Source organism: Lissotriton helveticus, chromosome 2_1, assembly GCF_964261635.1.
Source record: "Lissotriton helveticus chromosome 2_1, aLisHel1.1, whole genome shotgun sequence".
In the NCBI taxonomy this organism is placed as follows: domain Eukaryota; kingdom Metazoa; phylum Chordata; class Amphibia; order Caudata; family Salamandridae; genus Lissotriton; species Lissotriton helveticus.
In genome coordinates, this window is record NC_136059.1 from 1,470,966,618 (window position 1) to 1,470,992,485 (window position 25,868).

The window sequence follows — 25,868 nt, forward strand, 5'->3', positions numbered from 1 at the left end:
CACCTTCAGGCAATACAAAAGAATCAAGTTCCCTTTTCAATGCTTGGCTGTAAATGCTCGGACTTTCAGTATAACCTTGGGGAACTCTACAGAATCGATACGATCAATTATTCAAAGTGAAACCAAACAAATATCGGCTATCAGAATGAATAGGGATCGAGAAGAAAGCATTCTTCAAATCGATTACGGTAAATGTAGTAGCAGTCGGAGGGACTAAGGTAAGCAGTGCGGTAATGTCTGAAACCACAGGGTATTGTGGTATCACAATCTTATTCACCTCCCTCAAATCAATAATCAACCTGTAAATTTGTGTATCTGAATCCTTCTTCAAAATCGGAAGGATCGAGCTGCTACAAATATTGTATGGGACCTCTTCAACAACCCCAACTTGCATCAAATCATGTACAATTCGTATGAGTGCCTCCTCTCCCTCCTGTGAGATGCAGTATTGTGGCAAACGAGGTAACACGGCTCCCTCCTTGACACTAATCTGGATCGGAGGAATAACCATCTGACCCACATCAGTGTCTGAGGTAGCCCATAAGGATGCGGGAAGAGATGCTAATGCAGCATCTTCATGAATCAAACACATTCTATCAGATTCGATATAATTATCATTGAGAATGACACGCACCCCTTCAGGAAAACATCGTATTGTAGCTCTAAAGTGTTTTAACATATCAAGGCCAAAAATATTATCTGGTGTTTTCGGGGAAAGCAGGAACGGGCATGGAACATCAAATTTATCAATAGAAAACAAAAGTGGTTGGGACAATGGGCTAAGGGAAGGTGTTCCATCGAAACCTATCGAAGTGATAGTTGTGCCAGACAGGGGAGCCCTCGGAACCAATTGTTTAGACAAAGCGCTACGTGTAGCTCCTGTATCAACCAGAAACCGATCAGTAGATCCCAGAACATGTGCTGAAACATAGGGGCCCGTCTGATCTACTGGGACTTCAACTGATTCCTTACCCCATCCTAGGCAATCCTATGCATGAGCAGAATCATACGAACCAGAAGGGACATAATCAGATACTTGACATTACTTTCGCCGATCAAATGTGTTTTGTCTTTGTTGCGGACGGGAGTTCATATCAGATCTGGCTCGATCATTCGTATTACCACGAGGCACTGAGTAACCAGAGCCAGGCCCTCCTTGGCCCCGCTCCCGAGCCTCTCGTTGAGCTCGAAGCACCGGGCAATCTCGTGCCCAATGGCCAACCTGTTTGCAATATACACATTGATTCGAGGCTATGTTTGAACGACCAAAGGAAGTATTTGAAGTTGTTCGGCTATTTCTATCGTAATTCCTGTCAGAGCCCCTATCGTAACTTCTAGCAGGCGGACCATACACCTGGGCTAACATGACTTTCGTTTTTAACTCCTTCGACTTCTTGTCCTCTGTCCTCTTCGCCTCCGACTCCTCACGCTCATAATACTGAGCCATCGTCAACAGAGAGGCCGGAGAGGACGTAGTACAAGAGCTTTCACTAGCTTTTAATCGACTCGCTATACTAGGCAGTAAATTTGAAACATATTTATCTACAAACAGATGCCTGCCAGTATCGTCAGTAAGAGACTGACCGCTGAAATCATGAAAGGCTTCCTCAAAGCGAGTGAAGAAACCAGAAACCGATTAATCTGCTTTTTGTTTACACGACGCTAAAACAGTCCATCAATCTTTTTAGGGGGAATAACCGTTTTCAGTTTAGTTAAAATGGCTGCAGGGAGATCTAATATTAGTCTATGTGGTTTTTGAGCGGGCTCCCTATCCGCATCTATGCGCTCTATCTTTTTCCATTCGGCCCCAAAAACAGTACGATCATCAATTTTACGAACGGTCCTCCACATATCCGGGGGTAAAATAAGACCGAAAAACAAATCTATATCACATGAAGTCATAACACAAGAATTTAAAGCACCCTCAACTTCTTCATAAAAGGCGGCTGGATTTTTACGTGGGTCAGGTAACGCATTTTTAAGTGCCATCACATCCGCTCTATTCCAGGGAGTGTAAACCCAATTATAAATAAAATAGCCCTTCGCATCAGCAGATGTTTTATCAACATTATCACCTGCTCCTTTAGGAGGAACATACAAAGGCGCGGCTTCCCGCATGGGTTTCATGACAACCGGTATCATCTTATCTGTCACAGGGATAGGACTTTGTGCCACTCCGGGCGAACCAGTCTCTGGAACGCCGTCCGCAACCTTTTTCTTCTCCTTCAGCTGTTTCGCCTCATCTCGTAATTTAACCAGTTGTCTAACGAAGTCGTGTGCCTGGGAAAAAACAAGAAGACCATCACGTACATGCTTATGATCAGCTGCGATATCAGCAGGTTCTAAAACATCGAAATGTTTCCGAAATAGTTCAACAACTTCATCAGGAAATGATGCAGTGAAATACATCTGCTCTTTTTCTGACCAGTTCTGTATATTAGCTAAAAGATCGGTAGCGGAATGTGTGCTAAGCAATGCTTCACGGGCAGCCTGTCTGATATCAGCTGCTCGGTCCGCAGTCAGGCAGGATCGAGTGTCCCACGATTTCTGCTGTTCTGAATCGGAGTCCTCATCACCCTCGGCCGGAGCAGACGGAGCGAGGTACGGAGGTGGAGGTCAATCTAATAACAAAAAATCATCTTGTGGTTTATTAAGGACAGGATAGAGAGGCTGACGGACAGGATATTGGCCATATATCTGTAACCTATGCTCTTTTTACACTCGTTCCTGTATTTCTTTCTTTTCCTTTTTTCGTAACTCCAGCGCTTTCTCATACACAGTCTTTCGCTGTTCCTTTTCAATCAACGCTTGCTCACGCTTCTCCTGCTGTCGTACTTCTTTCTCCCACATTCGTAAACACTCAAACATATCACGTCTAGACTTTCGCTCAAACAAACATAGCTCCACATATTCAACCTTTCGCGCATCAAACGACCCGTACAATGGCCAACGTAACTCAGGATCCTTTTTAGTGTACTTGTGCCACAACGTGCTGTACATTATGGCAGAAGGACCAAACTTCACATACATATCTCTATTAGGAGTTCCCTCGGGGGGAGCCGGCTGTGATTCCTCAAGTCGTAAACTGGCGCCACCAAACAAGCAGCACATCTTTCGAAGTGCGCGGCAAACAGGCATTGCTTCAGAAATAGTGCAAAATATACACTACCATAGGTAAAGAGCGCTTAAGGTACTTTCTTAGTACGACGCGCTATACATAGGAAAAAGCGGAGAAAACTCTGTGCATTCGCCTGCCTATATGAGTTGCAACACATATATGGCTACATAGGACCCAAACCAAACCAAAGTAGACAAGTCTATCCAAACACAGAATGCTCGGGCAAGCGTTCCTAAAACTGCCTTACCAATACGGGAGCCTTAGATTGCCAAAACCTACTACAGGCGGCAAGTGCCGCAAGCGACTCTTACCAGTCGTAGGCTGTCCAGATTCCAACTGCCAAGTTCAAAATTCGACCAAATGGTCACTGCACGGCAGACCCGCAGAAGAGATCTCAGTCGAGGACCGGCGCCGCCTGGATGGTCGGATCAGAAAGTAAGGAAAGAACACCTCGGATACCAAGACAGGGTCTCACCTGGTAGCGATCGCAACCTCAGCGAAGTTCCGAACCTTCGTCACGACCAATCCTTCGGGCATCTGAGTCGCCGATGAGCCCCACGTGCCGGCGCCAATTTGTCGTACAGGCCTCAGCCTGGCCCGCTAGTGCAAGGGGTTCGCCCTTCTGCGCACGAAGTCCTCAGACCCAAGGAATAAGTTGGCACGGAAACTGGAATTGCAAAACATAGAATTTATTACATCTCATGAGATGGTGCTAAAGTTCAGACAGTACCCTTCGGCACTATGAGAAGTAGCACAAAGGGCTACCGAACACATGGTTTATTTATACCCACACAGGGGCTCAAAAGAAGGCGGTACAAGACACAAGAGCACATTTTATGTCCATACAAGGCAATATCGAGAAGCACAATCGATCAGTGGGAGGAGTTAACAGTCTTAGGGTCTCGGCTAACACATTCCAATCTAGGGCTAACCTTTAGCAGATGTGGACCCTAACGGTCAGCGGCAAAACACAGAGATGCTATTATTAGACTGTTGCCGGGCAGATTCAAAGGCCATGAGCAGAAAGGTAGGACAACGCACATGGTCGACACGAGGCAATGTGTGGCAGACAAAATGGCCGCTGTGAATACAAAATGGATGCCGCCAAATGTCAAGATTACGATCAAAACTTGATGTCTTTTGCTAACGCTCAACTCAATCGACGTTATAATACAACACACTGTGCTCCTCCTTTCTGTGTATGTCTTCTACCCAGTTCCCAGTCCTTGTCCAAATCCCTGACTGTGTTCCCCACATAGTCCCAGACAGTCCCTGACAGAATGACCAAACACTACATTTCCAGGGTCACTTCAGAGGTTTCTTTGCATTCAGTTAGCTACCTCCTTTTATTTCTCAGAGGTCTCCCAGTCAGTCCTTGGCAAGATGTTTAGTGACAGATCCAGAAAGTCTGCGCAGGTTGGCAGACATCCATTACCAAATCACAGTTCTATACAACCTAGTAGGAAGTCCTTAGACTCTAGAGATCGATTCATTGAACAAAACAGACTCTCACTTGCAGAATATTATTCCCTGTGGTCAGCTGATCCGTCTATGTTAGATTTTTATTCCATCTGTAACACTGATCCTCACCTGATGTCAGCCTGTGACCTACAGGATTAAAACAAATTTCTGCAAACCTTGTTAGCAGCAGAAAGACAAAATAGTAATTTAGAGAGTGGTACTATTAGGGGACATTTTCCTGATGTTTGTAACTCAGAGACCCCCCTGTCAAGACAATGTTTTCTTTGAAGATAATTTTCAGACACCGTATTTATCAGCATCTTACCAAACTGGTAGTTCCCCAGTTAAAGCATGTTTAACCACACAGCAGCCAAAGAAAGAGCAGATTCATTTAATAACCTCTGTTTTCCATTCAGATGATGTTACCCAGTCTGTGAGTCCAGTACAGATCACAACACCGAATACTAGAGGAACCTTGTTAAATACTACTTTCAAAGTAAACTGTGATCAGTTTGTCAAAAGAGAGAGAAGACCTATTAAAACACAGACCACTAGTAGCAAGTTTAAACAAAATCCAAGGTTTAGTTCTGTTGATTGTTGTGAAGTTTCAAAGTCTACCGCTGTCCTTGTAGAAAAAGATCTTCAATCTTCACAGGATATATTTGAAGCAAAGATTTTGGAATTACAAATGGAGAATAAAATATTTCAGACTCTGTTAAAAAATTATAACCCAGACTTCAAGTGGGAATCTGAAAACCCTGGTACAAGACTACTTTTCAGCTTCTATGTTAGCCTCCTTAGAAATGGAGAATGAAACCTTGCGCGCTCTTTTGCGGTCCCCTCAGAGCTGGTCTAGTAATTGTGTAAATAATCCTGTGGCTAATCACTCAGATTCCACTCAGGACAGCCATAGTAACATGTCTCAAAGTGCAGTTAAGGAAAGTATTTGTTTGAATCCTGAATTTTCTATCTCCTCTGTTTTGTCTTCTAGTGCTAAATTACATCTAGGTGCTACATCTGAGATGTGTCCCTCCAGTTTTGAGGAACCCCACATTTCAGGCAAGACCCAAAACATCTCCTTGCTTTCTTTTTCTGGTAAGGCCAGTTCAATCTCAGAGATAACCCATAGACAGGCCATTAACATACAGACAAAGCATGAACCAGTGCCCCAAATAATCTCTGATGTGACAATGTCATGTGACTCAGACCATGCTTTTGATTTAACGGCTGTGACAGAAGTCAACCTCCTTGCTGAAAAGGAACAAAATCCTGACCCCTTCTTTGCTGTTTTGCCTTCAAGCACACCACATATTGAAAAGTCAGGAAATGATAGTACTGTATGCTCCGACGCACCTATACCACCTTCTAATGCAGAATAAAATGAGAACATTTCCAAAGACCAAGTGATCTCTTACTCGTTTCCTCTGACTAAGACATGTGAACTGCCAAATGGTAAAGGGAGTCTGATCATCACAGACGCTAAGACAAGCACTCGTCTGAGCCATCCTGAAGAAAGAACTTCAGCGTGTTTTAATGTGCAAAGCAACTGTGAAGATTTCACTACAGACAACAAGGAAGCTACTGTTCAAGAGCTACCGCCCTTTCCAGAATTTAAAGCCTATCATCCTTGTGCCCCTATGCCATCAGCTTGTCGTCTTTCAGAGTCTCCAGAATCCTCAGTTTGCTAGGCATCTGAGCCCAAGCCTGCAGCCTTCCTGCCATCAGTAACGGGGCCTCCAAACTACCTTCCTCCAGAGCCCGAGTCCTCAGCTGGCCTGCTGCCTCCAGAGCCCGAGTCCTCAGCCGGCCTGCTGCCTCCAGAGCCCGAGTCCTCGGGTGGCCAGCTGCCTCCAGAGCCTCCAGGCTCCCTGCTTTCTGCGGGAGAGCTTGCAGGCTCCCTGCTTTCTGCGGCAGAGCTTCCAGGCTCCCTGCCTTCTGGACTTGAGCCTCTACTGTGCCAAGGTTTTGACCATGTGCTTCCAGTTTCCCAGCCTTCAGAGGTCTCAATACATATACATTCGGAGACTGAACCTCCAGCACCAGAGACAAAACTCTAAACATGTAAGCCTTCAGGGCCTGGGTCTCCTGCATACCTGCTTCCTAAGTCTCCTGCATGTGTATCATTAGTATGTTTTCTTCCGGGCCAGAACTTCAGGTCTGCTTCCTATCACCTCCTTCATTTTCAGCCAGTTTGTCTTTGACCTCTGGGCCTCCTGCCAATCGGTTATCTGCTTTTGACCCTACAGTCAATCAGCCTTTGTTTTCAGAGTGCTACTCTAGCCTGTCATCATCAGGACTTCAAACACATTTAATGCAGGCTTCTAAGCCCTTGTCACTGGATTTGGACTCTTCAAGTTCAACCTGCAATACTGCTGTTAATTTACAGAGTGTTATCCAGCTCTCCAGAACATCACAATTTACCTTCAGTCCTCTGAGAGCGTGCACTGAATCATTGATGAGAGTTGACTTAATTCTTAGGAGCAAAGGCTTTAGATCCAGTTCCAGACTCCGGGAGACGGTCTTTGGAGGGAGAGTACTGTCACGATTCGCTCCCTGTGTTCTCGTGTCCACCACCAGGGGGCTGAACTGTGGGACTCTCCAGTGTTGTAATGTGTTTCCTGACACTCCCCTGCACGCATATCTTGACTTCCAGCCATTTGGACACTATTTGGGAATTGACATCCATTCCGAATCCATGCCGGGTTTTGTGAAAGCCAGCCTGCTCAGACTTAAAGTCAGCCTACTCATGCCTGAAACTCCATTACCCAGAATTCCCTGCTCACTGCCTTGTCTCCACCCCTGCAGGCCAAGGATGGGTGGAGGAATTCAGGTCACCTGTGGCTGGCTGCTGCTAGCCTGCTCACACCAGCTGCATGTGATTACTGTGAGCTCTTTTAAGCCCCAGCCCCCTTCAGGCAAAGTTTGGTCATTGTAACTGTTTACCGGTGAGACCAATCCTTATTTCCAGAGTTCCCTGAGCTTTTGCTATTCTTGTTTCCAGTGTTTCCTGAGCTTTAATTATGCCTTGTTCCTAACCTGCTGCTGTTTTCCCTGTTCCTGAATTAGCACTGCCTGCAGCGCTACTCTAACCCCATAGCCTTAGTATTCCTTGCTCCTGAACAGCAGCAATTTCCCTTCTCCTGAATTAGCACTGCTTGCAGTGCTACCTTGTTTCCTGAGTTCCTGAGTTCCTGAGCTATAGCTATTCCCTGTACCTGAATTAGAACTGCCTGCAGTGCTACCTTGTTTCCTGAGTTCCTGAGCTATAGTTATTCTTTGTTCCTGGGCTTAGCTATTTCTTGTTCCTTATTTGCACTAGTTGCTGAGCTCTAGTAATTTCCCTGTTCCTGAACTAGCACTGCCTGCAGTGCTACCTTGACTCCTGAAGCTTTGGTAGTTCCCTGTTTCTGAACCAGCACTGTCTGCAGTGCTGCCTTGACTCCTGAGCCTTCGCTCACTTTTTGTTCCTGCTCCAGCACTGCCTTCTATGCTACTTTGTTTTCTTGATTCCTTAACCTGCACTATTCTAGTATACCCTTGTAGCCTCCCCTTCTGTATATCAGTTTCCAGTCCCTGCCTTGCTTCCCATTTCCTTGGTTCCAGTTCTAGTTTGCTGCCTTTCTATTCTGCTGTCTTACTTCTGTTACCTTGTATGTTTGTTACCTGCTTTCTGCCAAGTGTGCCCTGTAATTTCCTTCCTTTCCTGTTAAGCACTCCTCCTTGTTAGCTCCTGGTCTATTGTGCTTGTGTTTAGTTCTACCCCTTTGCTGTTACTGCCTTGCGCGTTCCAGTTTGATCGCCAGGATCCGTGGGCTCAGCTGACTACCTAGGTGGTGTTTCTTGTTCACTTTGAGTTTTGTCTTTGAGTTACATTTATAACATCACTATAGGTATAAGCTCCACAGACCCTGCCTTTGCATGCATATCCTACATATGGGTATTTGCAGTCAGTATCTGTAACAGCAATTGCAGGTAAGAAACTTACTGAGCTTCAGTCTTACCATGTGGAGCTTCGGAGTGCTTTACCCCACATCCCCCTTTATTGTTAATGTTGTATTATATATATGTCTTGCACGTCCGTCCTGGGTGTAGTTAGTCTGAATGCTAAATTGCCTTGTGAGTGCCATTCATTTCTGAGTCTTACCCATCTTGTTCACTTGTACAGGCTACCCCTTTGGATCCCTTTTTTTCCTCTGACTCCCTGTATGATCCTGGGCAGCACTGTACTCCTCCTTTCTGTGTACGTCTTCTACCCAGTTCCCAGTCCTTGTCCAAGTCCCTCACTGTGTTCCCCACATAGTCCCGGACAGTTCCTGACAGAACCAGAAAGAACAAGGTATGGTGGGTAAGGTAAATATACCTCCCAATTGCGTTGGTGAAAGTAACAATGATGGAACTACTGGAGCGGTAGTTCGCATTGACTTGCCACCCGAGGCAGCTCCCTATGTATCTGTCCTTTCAGGGGTTCCCGAATAATCCACGGGTAGAATAGAGGGCTATTACGAGCTAAAAAACAAGGTAGTATATTGGTTAAGCAAAAATAGACCGCTTCCTGTAAACAGAAATGGAGAAATCCTTTACGTAAGGAGAGTGGGATGGCTGGGACATAGGTCAAAAAACTTACCTGGAGATTTGATTATTGTAAACTTTAAGGATAGGCACGTAACTTCTTTTCTCCAGGATTGGTGTGGCCAGAGTGGGGAGGGAGGCATAGCTACGCGGGATTTGAGTTACTTTTATCCCAGATTGCACCCTATGCCTTTGGTAAGATACTACCCTAGAGATCTATATACAGCAAGGTCAGCTATGCCATTTCCAACAAATTATCCAATAGTCCAGCATGTAGTTAGATCAAATGACCACCATTACAATGGTCTTAATATTCCAACATCAAACCAATTTGCTTTTCTATTAAGTTTAGAATCTGTTGATTGACCCTTTGAGGATCTAACTAATTTAGGCGTGAAACAGCTTGCATATGAGAGTTTAACCAAAAATGATCAGAAGGTAGTGAGAGTGCCTAGGGAGGATATGGAGGAAAATCGATATGATGAGCGAGTTCCTTTTGAGAGTGACTCAATGACCAGATGTGGCCATAGTATCAATATACAGGATGTCAATCCCCCCAATTCCTCCATTCCTAGAGGGGCTTCTAACACTGATAAAAGTGATGTAACTAGTAGTCTGTATAGAGAGGTAAACTCATTGGGAAAGAGTTTGGAGAGGATTGATCCTGGCAATTCTACTACCCTTGTAAATAGCGGGGACCTATGTTGTGTAATATTTTGGAATGTGGCAGGCCTTAGAGCCAAAATAACTAATCCAATTTGGATAAACACCATAAATTATTTTGATATCATATGTCTCCAGGAGACATGGATAACAGCCCCACTCCATCTTTCTGGTTATAAGACGTTGTTTACATCGGGCGTGAATGTTCCACATGGTAGGGCCAAAGGGGGTTTATCTGTATTTTCATCAAACCAGCTTCGCTATCAGAAAGCTCAATTACGTTCTATTAATTCCTATTATCAGCTAGTGAGGATATACATAAATAAGGCAGTGTGTGTTGTAACTTTTACAATAACATCCCTTTAGCGTATATGGAAATTATCCTAAAAAAACGGGGTAATGAACTGAATAGAGAAATGGATACAAACTCTAGAGAAGTGACGGTCATTTGGGGCGGTGATTTTAATTGCACAATTTATAAAAGAGGTCGACAAGGAGCCTGTGGCATTATGTTTGACCATGATTATGATTTAACACATTTTGAGAAATCTGTGTGGGGATTTGCTAAATGATATTTTTTTTCCGGGGACTTGGGGTATGCTAACGAAATTGCTCAGATTGAGTCTCCTTTTCTGCCAACATTTATTGGCAGGGGAGCGTCTTCCACAATAGATTTTATTTTAGTTTCGGGTAGATATGGACATATGATTAAAACTAGTCAGACCTGATTAGTGCGCTAAGTGACCACTACCCATTAACTTTGGAGATTTTAAACCCATTTCAGGAATTGGCGATGCACAACTTTGTAGGCAGAATGTTTCAGATGTAAGTATGAGGCGAAAAAATGGTTACTCTCTTAAATGGAATAAGGTGGTTCCCGAGGACTTCATGGCCAACTTAATATCTAAATGCCTACCCAGCTTCATGACTATCCTAGATAAGAATTCTGATAGTCAGGACATTGTCAAACAGTTTGACATCATTGCTTCTCAAATCAAGGAAAGTCTATGGGTGGAAGCTAAAAACGGTAAAAAAAATAATAACAGAAGATGGTTTGATTCTGACTGTACAAAGGACCACAACACACTTAAACATGCTCTACATGCCGTTCCCCGTGACCCCATATTGGTTAGGGAGTCACGGAGAATCTATTATCAGGCATTGAAAAAAAGGAAAATGGCAATTAAAAGGGAGGCATGTTAGGTATTATGTGAGGCCTCTCAAACTAGGGATGTTTCTGCCTTTTGGAAAGCAGTGAATGCCCCGTTTTTTGCTGATAACACCAAAGCATGTATCGAAATCGCCATTTCCGAGGATGTGTGGGTAAATCATTATTCTAAATTGTATAGTGCCCTATAAGGTGGGCTACAACCCCCACCATAACCTTTAAGGGATGTGGGAACCAAGGATTTAAAACTGGATGTCACCCTAGAGGAGGTTATGGCTAGCCTTAAAGCCACCAGGGGAGGTAAGGCCCCGGGTCCTGACAGAATACCACCTGATCTGTTCAAAACAAACGATGAGCTCTGGGGGCCTTTCCTACTGCAATTATTCAATGCTGCCTCTGAGACTGGCATAATTCCTTCATGGTTTACTTCGGCCATTGTGCCTATATTTAAAAAGGGAGATAGACAGAATCCTACATGCTACCAACCAATTTCCCTATTGGATTCATCTGTAAAAATCCTTGGGAGAATTATCCTAGGTAGACTCCAAAGTTGGGCGGTGGATAATTCTGTTATAGGTGATCTCCAGTACGGGTTCCAAAAAGGGGTAGGGACAGTGGACCAAGGGCTAAATGTATTTATCCTGCAACAAAAATATATCAGGGCTAAGCGGGAGCGCATTTATTTTGTTTTCGTTGACCTAACGCCAGCATTTGACTGCGTCTCACATAGCAACCTATGGTCCACCTTGGGAAATTTGGGGGTAGAGGACAAAATATTCTATTTTTTAAGAGAACTTTATTCTGGTGCCACCACGACAGTGCGATATGGGAAAAATGGAGAGTGTACTAGATCATTTGACATAGGGCGCGGGGTACGCCAGGGTTGCGTTTTCGCGCCCTTTTTATTTCTGGTGTATATAAATGGCCTTGAAAAGCCTTGTTGGAAGCATCTAATGATATGCCCATGGTAGCCAAAAGACCCATCCCTGCGCTTCTTTACGCGGATGATGCAGTCATCATGGCCCGGACGCCTATGGCACTACAAGGCCTAATAACATCTTTTAACACCTTTATGTCAAATTTAGATCTAAATATTAACTGCACTAAAACATTTTCGATGATCTGTGGCTCTGGTGCTAACAAAAAGAAGAGGGCCATGTATATTAACGATAGGCCCCTAGATTGTACCCCCACCTTTTCATATCTAGGCAGTCTGTTTCACGAAGCTGGCACATGGGCAAGTGCAATTAGAGCAAGGAAACTTCTGTTTGGTAAATCAATCATGGCCCTAAAACATTTTTCCCAAACAGTGGAACTTTTAAGGATTTTTAATTCAACTTGCACTTCAATTGCTGTCTACAGTGCTGGTATATGGGGTTATGCCAATATAAAATCAATCCAGCTGGTAGAGAATATGTTCCTGAGGTACATCTTAGCTGTACCTGAGAGTGTCTCAAGTTACATTTGCCATGTGGAACTTGGTCAACCCTTCATCGAAGACACAATTAGGATCCAGTCGATATTACTGTGGCATAGGGCTTGGACCAATGATGAGTGTGTATTGAACCTTGCTATTCTAAAAGATGTTTTAAGTTTAGATCATGTGGGCAAGATACGATGGTTTGTTTATGTAAAAACTTCCATGTGAAATTGGGCTGTCCAAAGTATTACGATGACCCACTTTCAATGTCTAATATCTCAAGGAAATCTCTGAAAATACTATGTATGCGTTACTTGGAAGATATCAGAGTAAGTGAAGAGATAAAGAAAAAGACTGTTGTAGCTCACCAACTGATACTGTCCCATGATAAACTACAGCCATACTTAAACCTTACCATGAACCAACAAGAGCGTTTTTTTTTTAACTCGTCGTAGGTTAAATATCTTTTTTAGAGTTATAAGTTTCCCTGTTAAGAACTCCTGGTCACGTGATCTAACTAAATGCCCGTGTGACGATTCATCTGACCAATCGGACATTCATGTCTTATTGTTCTGCAAGTTTTATATTTCACCTCGAAAAAGAATGATAATCCCCATCCTGAAAGAGATGGAAGCTAATCGCTGCCGCACAACTTTTTTAATATTACAGAAATTGGATGCTATTCTGATTGTGGCATCTATCTCTGAATTTTTAAAAAATGTTTTTAGATTACGTAATTCAATTGGTATTTGAGAAAATTTAAATTTTGCTTTCTCTCCACAATGTATTTTTATATTTGACTGATGAAATTTCATATGTACTTTTATGGTTACTTGTTGTAACCGAATAAAGTTGAATTGATGACGATGATGAAGAAACAGCACTATCAAGAAAGACAAGTGAAAATAAGGAAAGAGTAGAAATATCAGAAAAGAGAGGACAGTATAAGCAGAGAGAGGTAGACTGTGAGGAGAGACAGGGGAGATTATAGAAAAAGGTGCAAATATAATTCTTTAATTTACATACACAATCAGTGTGATCCTGGACAAAAAGTTTAAAACCATACATTTAACCAAAACACATTTACCACACTAAAACGATTAAGAGACAGAACACAGCCCATGTATACGAGCAGTACATTACAGTGCAGAAACCTGACTCATTTTCAAAATTCATTTCCAATATGCAGCATTACTTTTTTGCCAGCATTACATCCAAACATGAGACACAATACAGGAAGAAAGAGGCCCAAGGTGCTTGTAAATATGCCCAAGAGTGTATGCAGCACTCTACCTATATTGAGTGGGGCATTGCTAAGAGGAGGTATGATAAAACCGAGAGAATTAAGAGGGCAGAGGAGGGAGTATAAAAATAAAGGGGAACATTAGGAGACAGGAAAGACAATGACGACAGAGTGAGACTAAGAACACAGGAGGCAGTTTGAAAAGAAACTGCACTATCAAGAAAGACAAGTGAAAATAAGGAGATAAAGAGATGACAGTATAAGCAGAGAGAGGTAGACTGTGAGGAGAGACAGGGGAGATTATAGAAAAATTTACAAATATAATTCTTTAATTTACACAGACACTCAGTGTGATTCTAGACAAAAAGTTTAAAACCATATATTTTACCAAAACACATTTACCACATGTACTGCCCGGATAATTTCTAGTCTTTTCTAGACTGGAAACGACCATAATGTACTGTCATCTCAGTCTAAGCAACCCTTTTATCTATAAATAGGGCTTAATCGAGTGCTTTAATAGGGTTTAATGCCTTTTAGCTGCTAGTTAGGCCTGTAGGCCCAAAACCATAGAGCAGCCATCTTGGATGACTGTCTCATTCATTTTAGATAGATGCCTCATCTGTGCGAGGCGCTTGGAGAGCAAAGGGCAAATTTAGAGAAGAGATGTTGTTCGCTAGCTAGAAACCAGTCAAGACCGGCCCTTATCGAAGGAATGTATTTTGTTCACTGGTGGTAGACGCAACACGCAGGTGGCCACTGCGTGCGACGTGGGACCCCGGAGGCTGGTACAGGAATTTGGTGGGAGTCGGCCTAAGACTGGAAATTTCCATAGAGAAAGGGAGAGATATATTATCAAAGGGCAAGTAGCAGACAGCGAGAGAGTTACGTGCGGAGCAGACAGATGAAGTTGTCCTGAAGAGCTGGTGATTAATAACTGGCTTGTAACCAAGAGAAGGAAGAGATCGAGAATCCTGTGAGAGCAAAATGCAGGAGTGGTAGAAACCGAGACGCAATCCAGAAGAGGGTTCGAGTTTCAAGAACCAAGGCAGCGTAGACGAGGTGTAGCGGTGCAGACGTGTATCCGTGAGCCATAGTGGGAGAGCAGAGTCCCGAGCGAGTGAAGACCCGAGAGAGGGAGAGAGGGATCAGCTCCACTGCTGAGATGGAAAGACGCACGTACAAGGTGAGGCGTTCTGAGTTAGAGTAGGAAACATATAACTAATAACAAACCTTTCCTCCCTTTTTAGGTTGTAAATGCTAACTACTTGTAACAGTGTTTAGACTTCTATGACTATGCTTATGTAAGAAATAAAAGAGACAATGTCCAATGCATATATTTGAGTGTTGTTTATCAGACAGGGCTAACCTTTCTTTTCAACCAGATACTGGCAGGTTAGCAGGTGATTGGACCCTTCTAGTAGGTAACTGAGAAATGGGAGACAGTGTAGCCTCTGGCTGGAAGGAACTCTCAGATGTTCGAATAATGTCACAACTCTTCTAAATTGGAACTAGTTAATAGCGTCGGCGCACCTTAGGTGTGCCGCCGTCCCTGATAGCATATTCCGCTGGGAGACATAAGGTATACCGACAGGAAGTGTAGAATAGAATTGGCCCCAAGAGTTAGGGACAGTCTGGCGACTTTAAATCAGGTAAGTAAACAGTCTGGCGACTTGAAATCAGGTAAATAAACAGTCTGGCGACTTTCAATCAGGTAAGTAAATAAACCATGGAAATATAAGATAAGGGATCCCCCAGATGTCAGTAATATATATATATATGTATATTCACTGAAAAAACCATAGGTTATAGACCATATATAGTTAGGAATTAGCATTTAAAAAACCTTATTTTACTCACACAAAACCATTGAAATTCCATATATAGTTAGTTGTACTAACTATATATCGCGCACCCGCAATCCACTGCTGATCATGTCACATATTACATCATTCATGACATGGTCAGTGACATCACTGATGACATCACTGATGACATCTCAAATGACATCACTGATGACATCACTGATGACATCTCAAATGACATCACTGATGACATCACTGATGACAACATCCAGTGACTGTATGTTTCTGTAAAGTTAAAATATGTCTTACATATTGAAGAATGAGTGGATGTATAAGTGTCTGGATGAAGGATTTAGTAGGGGCATGACTGACTGCATGAGTGACTGATTAAATGTGTCTCACTGAGTGCATGGGTTAGTGACTAAACTGTCTTAATTTGTGCATCATTATGTCTGTTGTTCTGTAAACTGCTGCATGTGTTGATCAGTAGCTATATGATTAACTATATGGGTTATTGATTGGTTGCCCAAGCATTTGTATGGGAGACTGAGTGTGTGTGTGGGTGGCTGGGAGGTGTATGACTCTGTGCATAGATGTGTGAGCAGTTGATTCACTAGATGTATGGGTTCAAAAGTGCATGTGGAAACAGCTGTATGGGCGGTTGACTGTGTGCATGAGTGTATTGGTGAGTGAATGGATATCTCAGTGCTACATGTCAAAGTAAGTACATATGTAAAATACAGTACATGTGAGAGTTGACATATATAAATAACTGTGCATAAGAGCCAGTGAATGTGCGAGTGGCTGTATGGATCCTTGTGAACTTGTATCCAGGATTGTATAAGTGAGTAAATATGTTTTAGTATATGTTTGAATAAGTAAGGTGTGTATAACTGTATAGTTGAGGAAATGGAGGTGTGATTGATTCTTTGCATGACTGACTAGGTGTGTGAGTAACTCCATGGATGAGTGACAGTCTGTGAGTGTATGTTTATACTGAGTGTATCTAAGGTTATATAAGAGTCTGAAGAGGTTCATCATAATATCACATGAATGATGTCATCAGTGATGTGATCAGTAATTTCAAATGAGATGTCATCAGTGATGTCATTTGAGATGTCATTTGAGATGTCATCAGTGATGTCATCAGTGATGTCATTAGTGATGTCATTTGAGATGACATCAGTGATGTCATCAGTGATGTCATTTGAGATGTCATCAGTGATGTCATTTGAGATGTCATCAGTGATGTCATCAGTGATGTCATTTGAGATGTCATCAGTGATGTTATCAGTGATGTCACTGACCATGTCATGAATGATGTAATATGTGACATGATCAGCAGTGGATTGCGGGTGCGCGATATATAGTTAGTACAACTAACTATATATGGAATTTCAATGGTTTTGTGTGAGTAAAGTAAGGTTTTTTAAATGCTAATTCCTAACTATATATGGTCTATAACCTATGGTTTTTTCAGTGAATTTTCAAGGTTTTGTAAATGCTAATTCCTAACTATATATGGTCTATAACCTATGGTTTTTTCAGTGAATTTCATTGTTTTTTTAAAAGCTAATATCTGTAGCTGTAAAATGTATTCTTCTTTAAATCCAAAAATATATTTTATATGTTTATTAATAATTTTTTTTTTAAATATTTTTTTTTCTTCGCTCCCGGTTCGCGAACCGGGAAGCTTCCCGTTAGCTCAATTTGATGCCGCGACCCGGTCCGGGAACCGGTAAACGTTCCGTTTGCGCAACTGCCGCGTTAGAAATCAACATCGTGACGCGTCGCGGAAGCGCGACGTATCACGTTGTCGCGTAATGCGTCTTATGACGCGCCGCGTTAGCGCACCCGGAAGTGCTCCGGTACGCGAACTGAGACGCGAAGCGCAGCTCCCCGGAAGCGATCCGGGGCGCGTCGCGAAAGCGCGACGTATCGCGTTGCCGCGTAATGCGTCTTATGACGCGCCGCGTTAGCGCACCCGGAAGTGCTCCGGAGCGCGAACCGAGGCGCGAAGCGCAGCGACCCGGAAGCGATCCGGGGCGCGTTCCGCAGCGCGTAACATAAGCGTAACAGGTCATGTGACTTGTTAATAAAACTTTTCATTGGTTCATTTCACTTTTGGTTTCATAATGATGTAAGGCTAGGTCAGGTGACCTAAAAATAACACTTTTCATTGGTTTAGAACTATTGTTTTTCCCAAATGATGAAAACCCCTCCTTCTTTCCTCACTCTGACTTTCATCTTTGTGAGAGGAAGACCTTTTTTGATATTTGAGCAATGGCTTCATTGGTAGCTTCAGCTGGTGGACCCCCACCACCATCACCACCTCCTCATGGGAAGAGAGGACCACCTCCCCAGTTCATCAGCAACACAGAGGAGGAAGAGGATGAACAAGAGGAAGAGGAGACAGAAGGACCACAGTTTTTACAAGAGCAGCCCCGGGTTTCTCATCGGAAAACCAGTTTTATTTGGCAGTTTTTTTCAATCCCTGAAGGGCAGAAGAAAGTTAATGCTAGATATGTCACCTGCCTCATATGTAAAGAGAAGTTATCTAGAGGCACCTTAAAAAAGTATAGCTTCGGTAACTACACCATGCATCGTCACATGAGCAGGTGGCATCCATTAAACTACAGCCGGGCAGAGATGCGTGACCTGCAGGACAACCCACCAACTCCTGTGGCCAGGTCATCATCACAGATATCTTTGACAGGAGCAGAGGCACGGGAAACCGTGCCAAACATTCAGGACAACTTTGTCCATATGAAGTTTACCTGTTTGTATTGCGGTGCATTACTGTCATGTGGCAATATGAGCATTACCTTAATCAACCGAGCTTATGAAAATCACAATTGCCCTAAACGCCCCAGGCAGTAATTTTTTTTTTTGCTCCTGTTGAGCCCTTTCCAATGCCTGTTTTTTGTTGTTTCCCCTCCATCAAGAACAAAAAAAACCATAAAACTGTTCAAAAAATACAAAAAAAACAAAAATGTTCAGAAAAAAAAAAAATATATATAAAACAACAAAAACATAAAAAAAGTTATTTTCAGAACTACCTCCCCTTTCAAAAAAAATTGCTAGAATGTTTAGCACTCTGGCAAGCTCTATTTCTTTTGGTTCGCTTCCCCGTTCGCCTCCCGGTTCGCGAACCGGGAGCTAACCAAAAAAATGTTTTTTAAAAAAAAGAAGAGTAAGTATAAGGGAAGTAAACAGAGAGTAATGTTAAAAGAAAGACAGCTATAGGGAGTAAACCAGAGATACTGTTTAATAGATCTATTTACCGAAGAAAAGATGGAAGAGGGTATAATTGTGAAAAACAAAATAGATAAGGAAGTGAAAGAAAAAAAAGAGAGTAGAACAATAACAAAGAAGAGTTTCTTGGAGAATGTGAGTGAATGTTCAAAATAAGATTAAAACATGTGGAATAACAGAGAGAAAAAACAGAAAACAGAAAAGAAAAAATAACAGAAAAAGATTAATTGAAACAGCAAAGAAATGTAAATAGCATAGAGCCATATCATCAACATAGCCAATAAATGTTTTGCAGCTTTTATCGGCAGAAATGTGTCGCTAAAGCCGCTTTTGCAGCAGAAAACTGCCGCTAAAACCACTTTTGCAGCAGTTTTCTGCCAATAAAAACAGCAATAATTGTATTGGCTGTGTTCATAATATGCCCCTTAGTGTGCTTCAACTACACAGAGAAAGCATTTTGAACAAGTAGTGAAAGAGTGATCAGTCAAAGACACTAAGAGTAATAGAGACGGAGTGAGTGAACAAGAGTGAGGAACTATGAGAAGAGAGGGACTGAGAAAAAGAGTGGAAGGAGTTGAGTAAGTAGGTAATAGAGAAAGGAATGAGGAAAGTAGCAAAGGCAGGAAACTGAGGGTTAAAGAAATGAAGCTGTGGAACTAATAGTAGGTGAATGTGATAGAAATGTAACGAAAAGAGTACAAAACATTTACCTTATAATTGTCGTTAACTTACTCACTTTTTATTTTTATACTTTCAATCTGTGAAAGAGAGAACACACATTTGAAAAATATTAAAACATGTATTTAAAAATTAGAAAAGACAAGGGAAAAGATTGAAGGACAAACAGTTTTTCAACAACTTTGACACTTACAGAAGCTTCTGCTTCTCCAGGCCCCCTACACAGTCCTAAAGATATACATTTTAAACTAACAGTATCTTGATGCAGATGAAGTGAGGCCTATCTTAAAACATGGTGCATCTTTTGCACTGCTGTTGTCTCACAAAAGTGTCGCAAGACACTAACATTTTAAATGATTGTTTCAGGATGCCAATAAGATGTGTCCTATCCAGAGGTTTGTTTGAGGTGAGGCCTACTCAGGGTTCCAAATGAAATTTCGAGTTGTTGAAGAGAACAGAGGACATAATACATGTGAAGGCCTACCAATGAAGTAAGTCATGTCCACTTCACTCTTGAACAAAGGCCAGACCTCTTCTGTGTCCGTGGACAGACCTAAACTTCATCTGCACAATGTCATTCATAAACTTAGGAAACACAGGTGATGTAATTGAAAAATGTGGAGTTTCTTTTCCTCATTTCACAATCACATCACCTGTGTTGCCTTTGGTTAGGTATCTCATAGTGCAGATTGAGTCTAGCATATCAAAGAGTACATAGAAGTTGAGCAGTATATACAACAATTTTGACATTTACAGAAGACTTAGCTTCTCATCTTGTTGGAGATGAAGTCAGGCCTGTCTTGCAACATGGTGCATCTTTTGCATCACTGCTGCATCTGTTTCATGTGGCACGGGTTTTTTACAGCATGACACATCTGCCTAGATGCATCAATTTGTAATTTTGTCGCCTCATAGCAAATCTTTTGCACCGCCGCTGCATCACAAAAGTGACGCACAGTGGCGCAAAAGAGGCATACACCTATCATAAATCTGTCCCTAACATTTGAAATGATTGATTCAGGATGACGATAAGGTGTGGCCTCTCCAGAGGTTTGTTTAAGGTGAGGCCTACTCAGGATTGCATATCAAATTTATGCTTGTTGAAGAATACAGAGGAGATAATACATGTGAAGGCCTACCAATGAAGTAAGTCATGTCCACTTCACTCTTGAACAAAGGCCAGACCTCTTCTGTGTCCGTGGACAGACCTAAACTTCATCTGCACAATGTCATTCGTAAACTTAGGAAACACAGGTGATGTAATTGAAAAATGTGGAGTTTCTTTTCCTCATTTCACAATCACATCCCCTGTGTTGCCTTTGCTTAGGTATCTCATAGTGCAGATGTAGTCCAGCATATGAAACAGTACCCAGAAGTGCAGCACTGCATGCAACAACTTTGACACTTACAAAAGCTTCAGCTTCTGCATGCCCCCTACACAGTGCTAATTATATACATTTTAAACTGATGGTATCTTGCTGGAGATGAACTGAAACCTATCTTGCAACATGGTGCATCTTTTACACAAAAGTGACCCACAGCGGAGCAAAAGAGGTGCACGGCCATCATAAATCTGACCCTAACATTTTAAATGATTGTTTCAAGATGCCGATAAGGTGTAACCTATCCACAGATTTGTTTCAGGTAAGTCCTACTCAGAGTTGCAGATGAAATTTAGGTTTGTTGAAGAATACAGAGGAGATAATACATGTGCAGGCCTACCAACGAAGTGAGTCATGTCCACTGCACTCTTGAACAAATGTCAGACCTCCTCTGTCTCCAGGAACAGGCCTAAACCTCATCTACACAATGTGATGTGTAATGTTAGGAAACACAGGTAATATAATTGAAAAACGTGCAATTTTTTTTGCTCATTCCACAATCATATCACCTGTGTTTCCTTTGCTTAGGTATCTCATTGTGGAAATGTAGTCTATCATATGAAAGACTACGTAGAATATGAGCACTGTATGCAACAACTTTGACACTTACAGAAGCCTCACCTTCTCCATGCCTCCTACACAGTTCTACATGTACATCATGAATGCAAACAGTACAGAATTAATTATACATGTTAAATGGTTTATTTTTGCTGTTCTCAGAATGTATCAAATTTCACTAAAAACAGTGACTTGAAGGTATTCATCATATAACAGCGGGGAAAAAAAACCACAATCAAAATGATTGTGTTTAAAAAACCCATACAACATAACAAATCAGAATTCAGAACTCCTTAAAGTTAACTTACTTTCCATGACGTCGAAGGATGTCCTATGAACAGCTTACACTCTGTTGTGCTGTTATTACTTTCAGCCCGCCACTTTCTGAAAGAAAACCTCCATCGTTTTGAAAAATATGTTACATACAATAAATGACTTCTCGCTCTCTACCACACGTTTCCACAAGGCCAAATCATGTCAGAGCCATTTATAACTCTTGGAATTCTTGTAAGCCAATCCCGTCATGTTGTATTTCCGCAACTTTCAGAATTAAAATGTTGAAGATCATTTTCACAATCCTGGACTACTAATATCTTACCCTTCTTGCTCACTCATGTTCTACATTTCCTATGACACTGATACTGCTTACTATGAAGCAGACTTACACTACCTCTATGACTACTACAATTATTTAATTCTCTACATCACTTTTAATCACAAAGCAATATAAAACAGTAGACAGCATTGCAGACTTACATTCCCTCTACTCCATGTTTTGATTGGCTGCTTGAATTAGCTTATAAAAAGAAATAGTTTTTCTGAACTCATTCAAAGTGCAGTTATTTTTCCATGACGTCCAGTGTTATGGTAAGAAGTTATGTCTCTGTACTACACTTATCCTCAAGGCCAAATCATGTAGGAGCCATTAGAACTTCTTGAAATTCCTCAGAGCACATCCCGAGATTCTTTCCCTAAAATTTTGGTTTTAAAAACACCAGGTAAGAATTTTTAAGGTCATACGGCAATTTTTTTTGAAAATTAAAACAGAATCGTTGCAGAATGACCAGCCATTTCTAGACTTTAAATAAGCTGTGTAATGTCCTGATGTTATTGAAGGACCGTCATGATATATAATTGCTACAGTTACAAAAGTCCTTCCTGATATTGACAACTGTGAAGCCACAACATTTTTAATTAAAGTTGTCAATTTTGTTCCATCAGGCCTACATCGTTGGAACATTAAAATGACATACTGGCCATATGTTCGTATAAATAATGTTGACATCATTTCAGATTTACATTGGCTACATTCCATGTTGTGATCAGCTGCTTTTACTAGCTTATTAAAAGAGACTGATTTACTGTCTGGCAAAGTTAAATATATAAATCTTTCTGAGTCTACACTAGTAGTACTTGATACCCTACAGTTCTCGCAGTCATGCTGCCATTGATAAGAAAGCCCAAACAGGTGATCTACATCTACACCTTCAGCATGCAATACATCAAGCATATACATTAAAAACTCCTGACAATCTTGCTGAATATTTTGAGAGAATTGTGTTTGACCTGAACATCTGTCTAACAGATGTCGAATTTCAGACACACTTTCTATTTTTGTTCTATCATTGCTACATTTCTCTAACACAGAATTTAACAAACTGCAAAATCTTTGATCAGAATTGACCACAATCTCTTCTTTTACATTTTCTAGAGAAAACAAAACATTAACCACTACATTAGCATAGCAGTTGACACCAGAACTGTTTTCAAATTGAAAACCAACAACATCTTCAACAGAATCCTTTTTGTTTCTGCTTATAATTTCAGGTTCATCGGCTTTTCGTCTTTTTGCTACAACCTCCCTAGTATTGGTCACATTTGTTCGTTTCCGGCCTACCACACGTTTCTCAAACAAAGGATATTGAGGCAAATGTGGCGCATACTCTCTTCTTAACCTATTGTATTCCTTAACACAATCTAGATCCGCACAAATGTTTGTGACATCACACTCAATCAAGTACAATCCCGATAAAGTTCTAACTCGTGACAATGCCACATATGCCATACCCTCCTTGAACACAGAACTGCCAATATTCACCAATGCACTGTCTACACTTAAACCTTGCGATTTATGGATTTTCACCGCATATGCCAAGCAAACAGGAAACTGCTTACGGCGAACATATAAGTCTTTTACAAGCAAAAATCTAGCAGAACAACAACCAATTAGCTGTACTTCCTCAATGCCATCAAATTTAATTTTTAAAAATTCAATTCCATCTCTATTTCTGTATTTCACAAAATCAACAACATTACCCATTGATCCATTTACCAGACCTCTTTCAACATGTAAATTCCTTCTTAAAATTATACGGCAGTTCAAGCACACATTCAGAGTCTTTTCAAAACCTGCAGTTTTAGATGTAGTCTTCTCTAATGAATCCAATTTTGTTTTCAAATTCTCAGACAAAATAATTGTTGATCCCATATGCTCTACTCTGTCAATAGCTTCCAGTTTCACAATCTCTTGCTTTTCTAAATGCAACATTTTGTTGTTGAAGATGGCACATTCTGCAAGAGTTGGCATCAAACATATTCCAGATTTCTTCTCAGTAATTTTCTGAAAAATATTCTCAGGCACAACATCTTGTTCTGGATATAAATTTGACAGTAATCGTGCATGTAAAGCTTCTTTCCCATGCTCGGTCACTTTTCCAATTCTAACATCTTGTAGAATATTCTTGTAAACTTCATCCTTCGCCTGACGCATATTTTCATGCAGTTCAGCATAATTGAAGTTTAACCATATATTGACGTTGCCAATGCTCCCTAGGCACTTCCTGGTATCTTCATGCGTGAGCATTTTGAACACAGGTTGCCCTTTCACTGGTGTCAGCTGCAGAAGATCTCCGAAAACAATGATGTGTTTGCCACCAAATAACACATCATACTCTGTTTTGAGAACTTCTTGCATTCTCAAATGCACAAAGGCAAGCATGACATTGGAAACCATGCTTACTTCGTCAATGATAAGAAGTTTCATTTTCCTCAAGATTCTTGAAACTTCACAACAAGCATCTCCAGATAGCTTGTGATATTGTAATTTGTTGTCATGCTCCACTGGCAGCATCAGTAAACGATGTAAAGTAATCCCTTTAATGTTATGTGCTGCCAGTCCAGTTGGAGCGGTGACAACACAAGACAGCGATGACTCAGTCCTTTCCTGCAAATAACATGAAATTGCTTTAATGAGGAAACTTTTTCCAGTTCCCGCTTCTCCACTCACGTACAGTCGGACAGGCTTCAACGACGTACATGAGCACTCTTTCTTCTCATGACTTAATCCATGATCAATTTGCTTGGTAACTTCGTCATATATTTTCCTCTGCTCAACGTTGAGTTGTCTTTCCAAGCCTTCTAAGTTAACCGCATCCTCCTGAGCATGTGCCATGGCTCTTTCCACTTCATTCATGGCAGTGGCAGCTTCATTTTCGATAACAGGTCCTCCTAGTGGATCCTGACTCAATGAAGCAGAACTCTGACTGTCCTGAGAACTGTCTCTGGCAATCTCGGCTGCAATCGTTGCTTCCTGCTCGATTTCCGCATTCAACATTTCTACATATTTGGGAAAAGCAGGACATTCTATGGTCTCCTTGGCGGCAGTGAAAGAGTCTTGGTAACAGAGGAAATCTCCAAGCAGTTCCTCTTCTGCACGCCAAGGCTTGAAAAGTTGCAAAAGTGCTAAATAGAAAAACTCCTTTTTTTCAGGAGATTCGCCACTCAATTTTCGATGGTTTACCAAGTGGCATTTTCTTTGCTTGACCAGACATCCCTCACTTCCAATTACAGCATACACTCCTTTCTCAGTATCTTCTTTGATGTTCCTCTTGAATATGTAATTTTGTAGAACCTCATACAGACAAACATTCTCGAGGTGACTGCTTCGATTTGGATAATATGTATCCAACATGTTGGTCTTCAAAATGTCGGTACTGTTTGGCTCCTTTTCCGCCAAATACTCAATTTCCCGCACAGGTTTCAGAACTCGATTACGTGTTGCAGCAAGACCAAGACTCGCCCAAACGATACTCCTAGATTTGGCATAGAGACTTGCTGAAGACAACCGGTCAGAACATTCGTAAGCTCCGATTTCTCGATGCGACAACATCTTCAGACTGAAACTGTACAACTTCTTACTGAGGCTCTTTTCATGGGAAATGTCCTCCCACATATCCTTCAATTCTGTCTTCTCTTTTTTGGTGATGTAAGATGTCACATAGCGAGCCACAGCCATACAGTTATCAGCCACAAACTGTATATCCATGTTAGCATTCCACATGGACAAAATCACCGGGTTGTAGTCGTTGATGTACTTGGACTCTTCGTTCCTCTTCAAATTGTATGTGTTTTTAGGTGATTTCTTCATCACATTATGTCGCAGCGAAGACATCAAACTGTTTACTCTTCCTTTAGAAATCACCGGTCGTGGAAAGCCGAAACGACATTTGGTGTAGAACTTGTCCTTGTTTCGGAATTTACGATGACAGT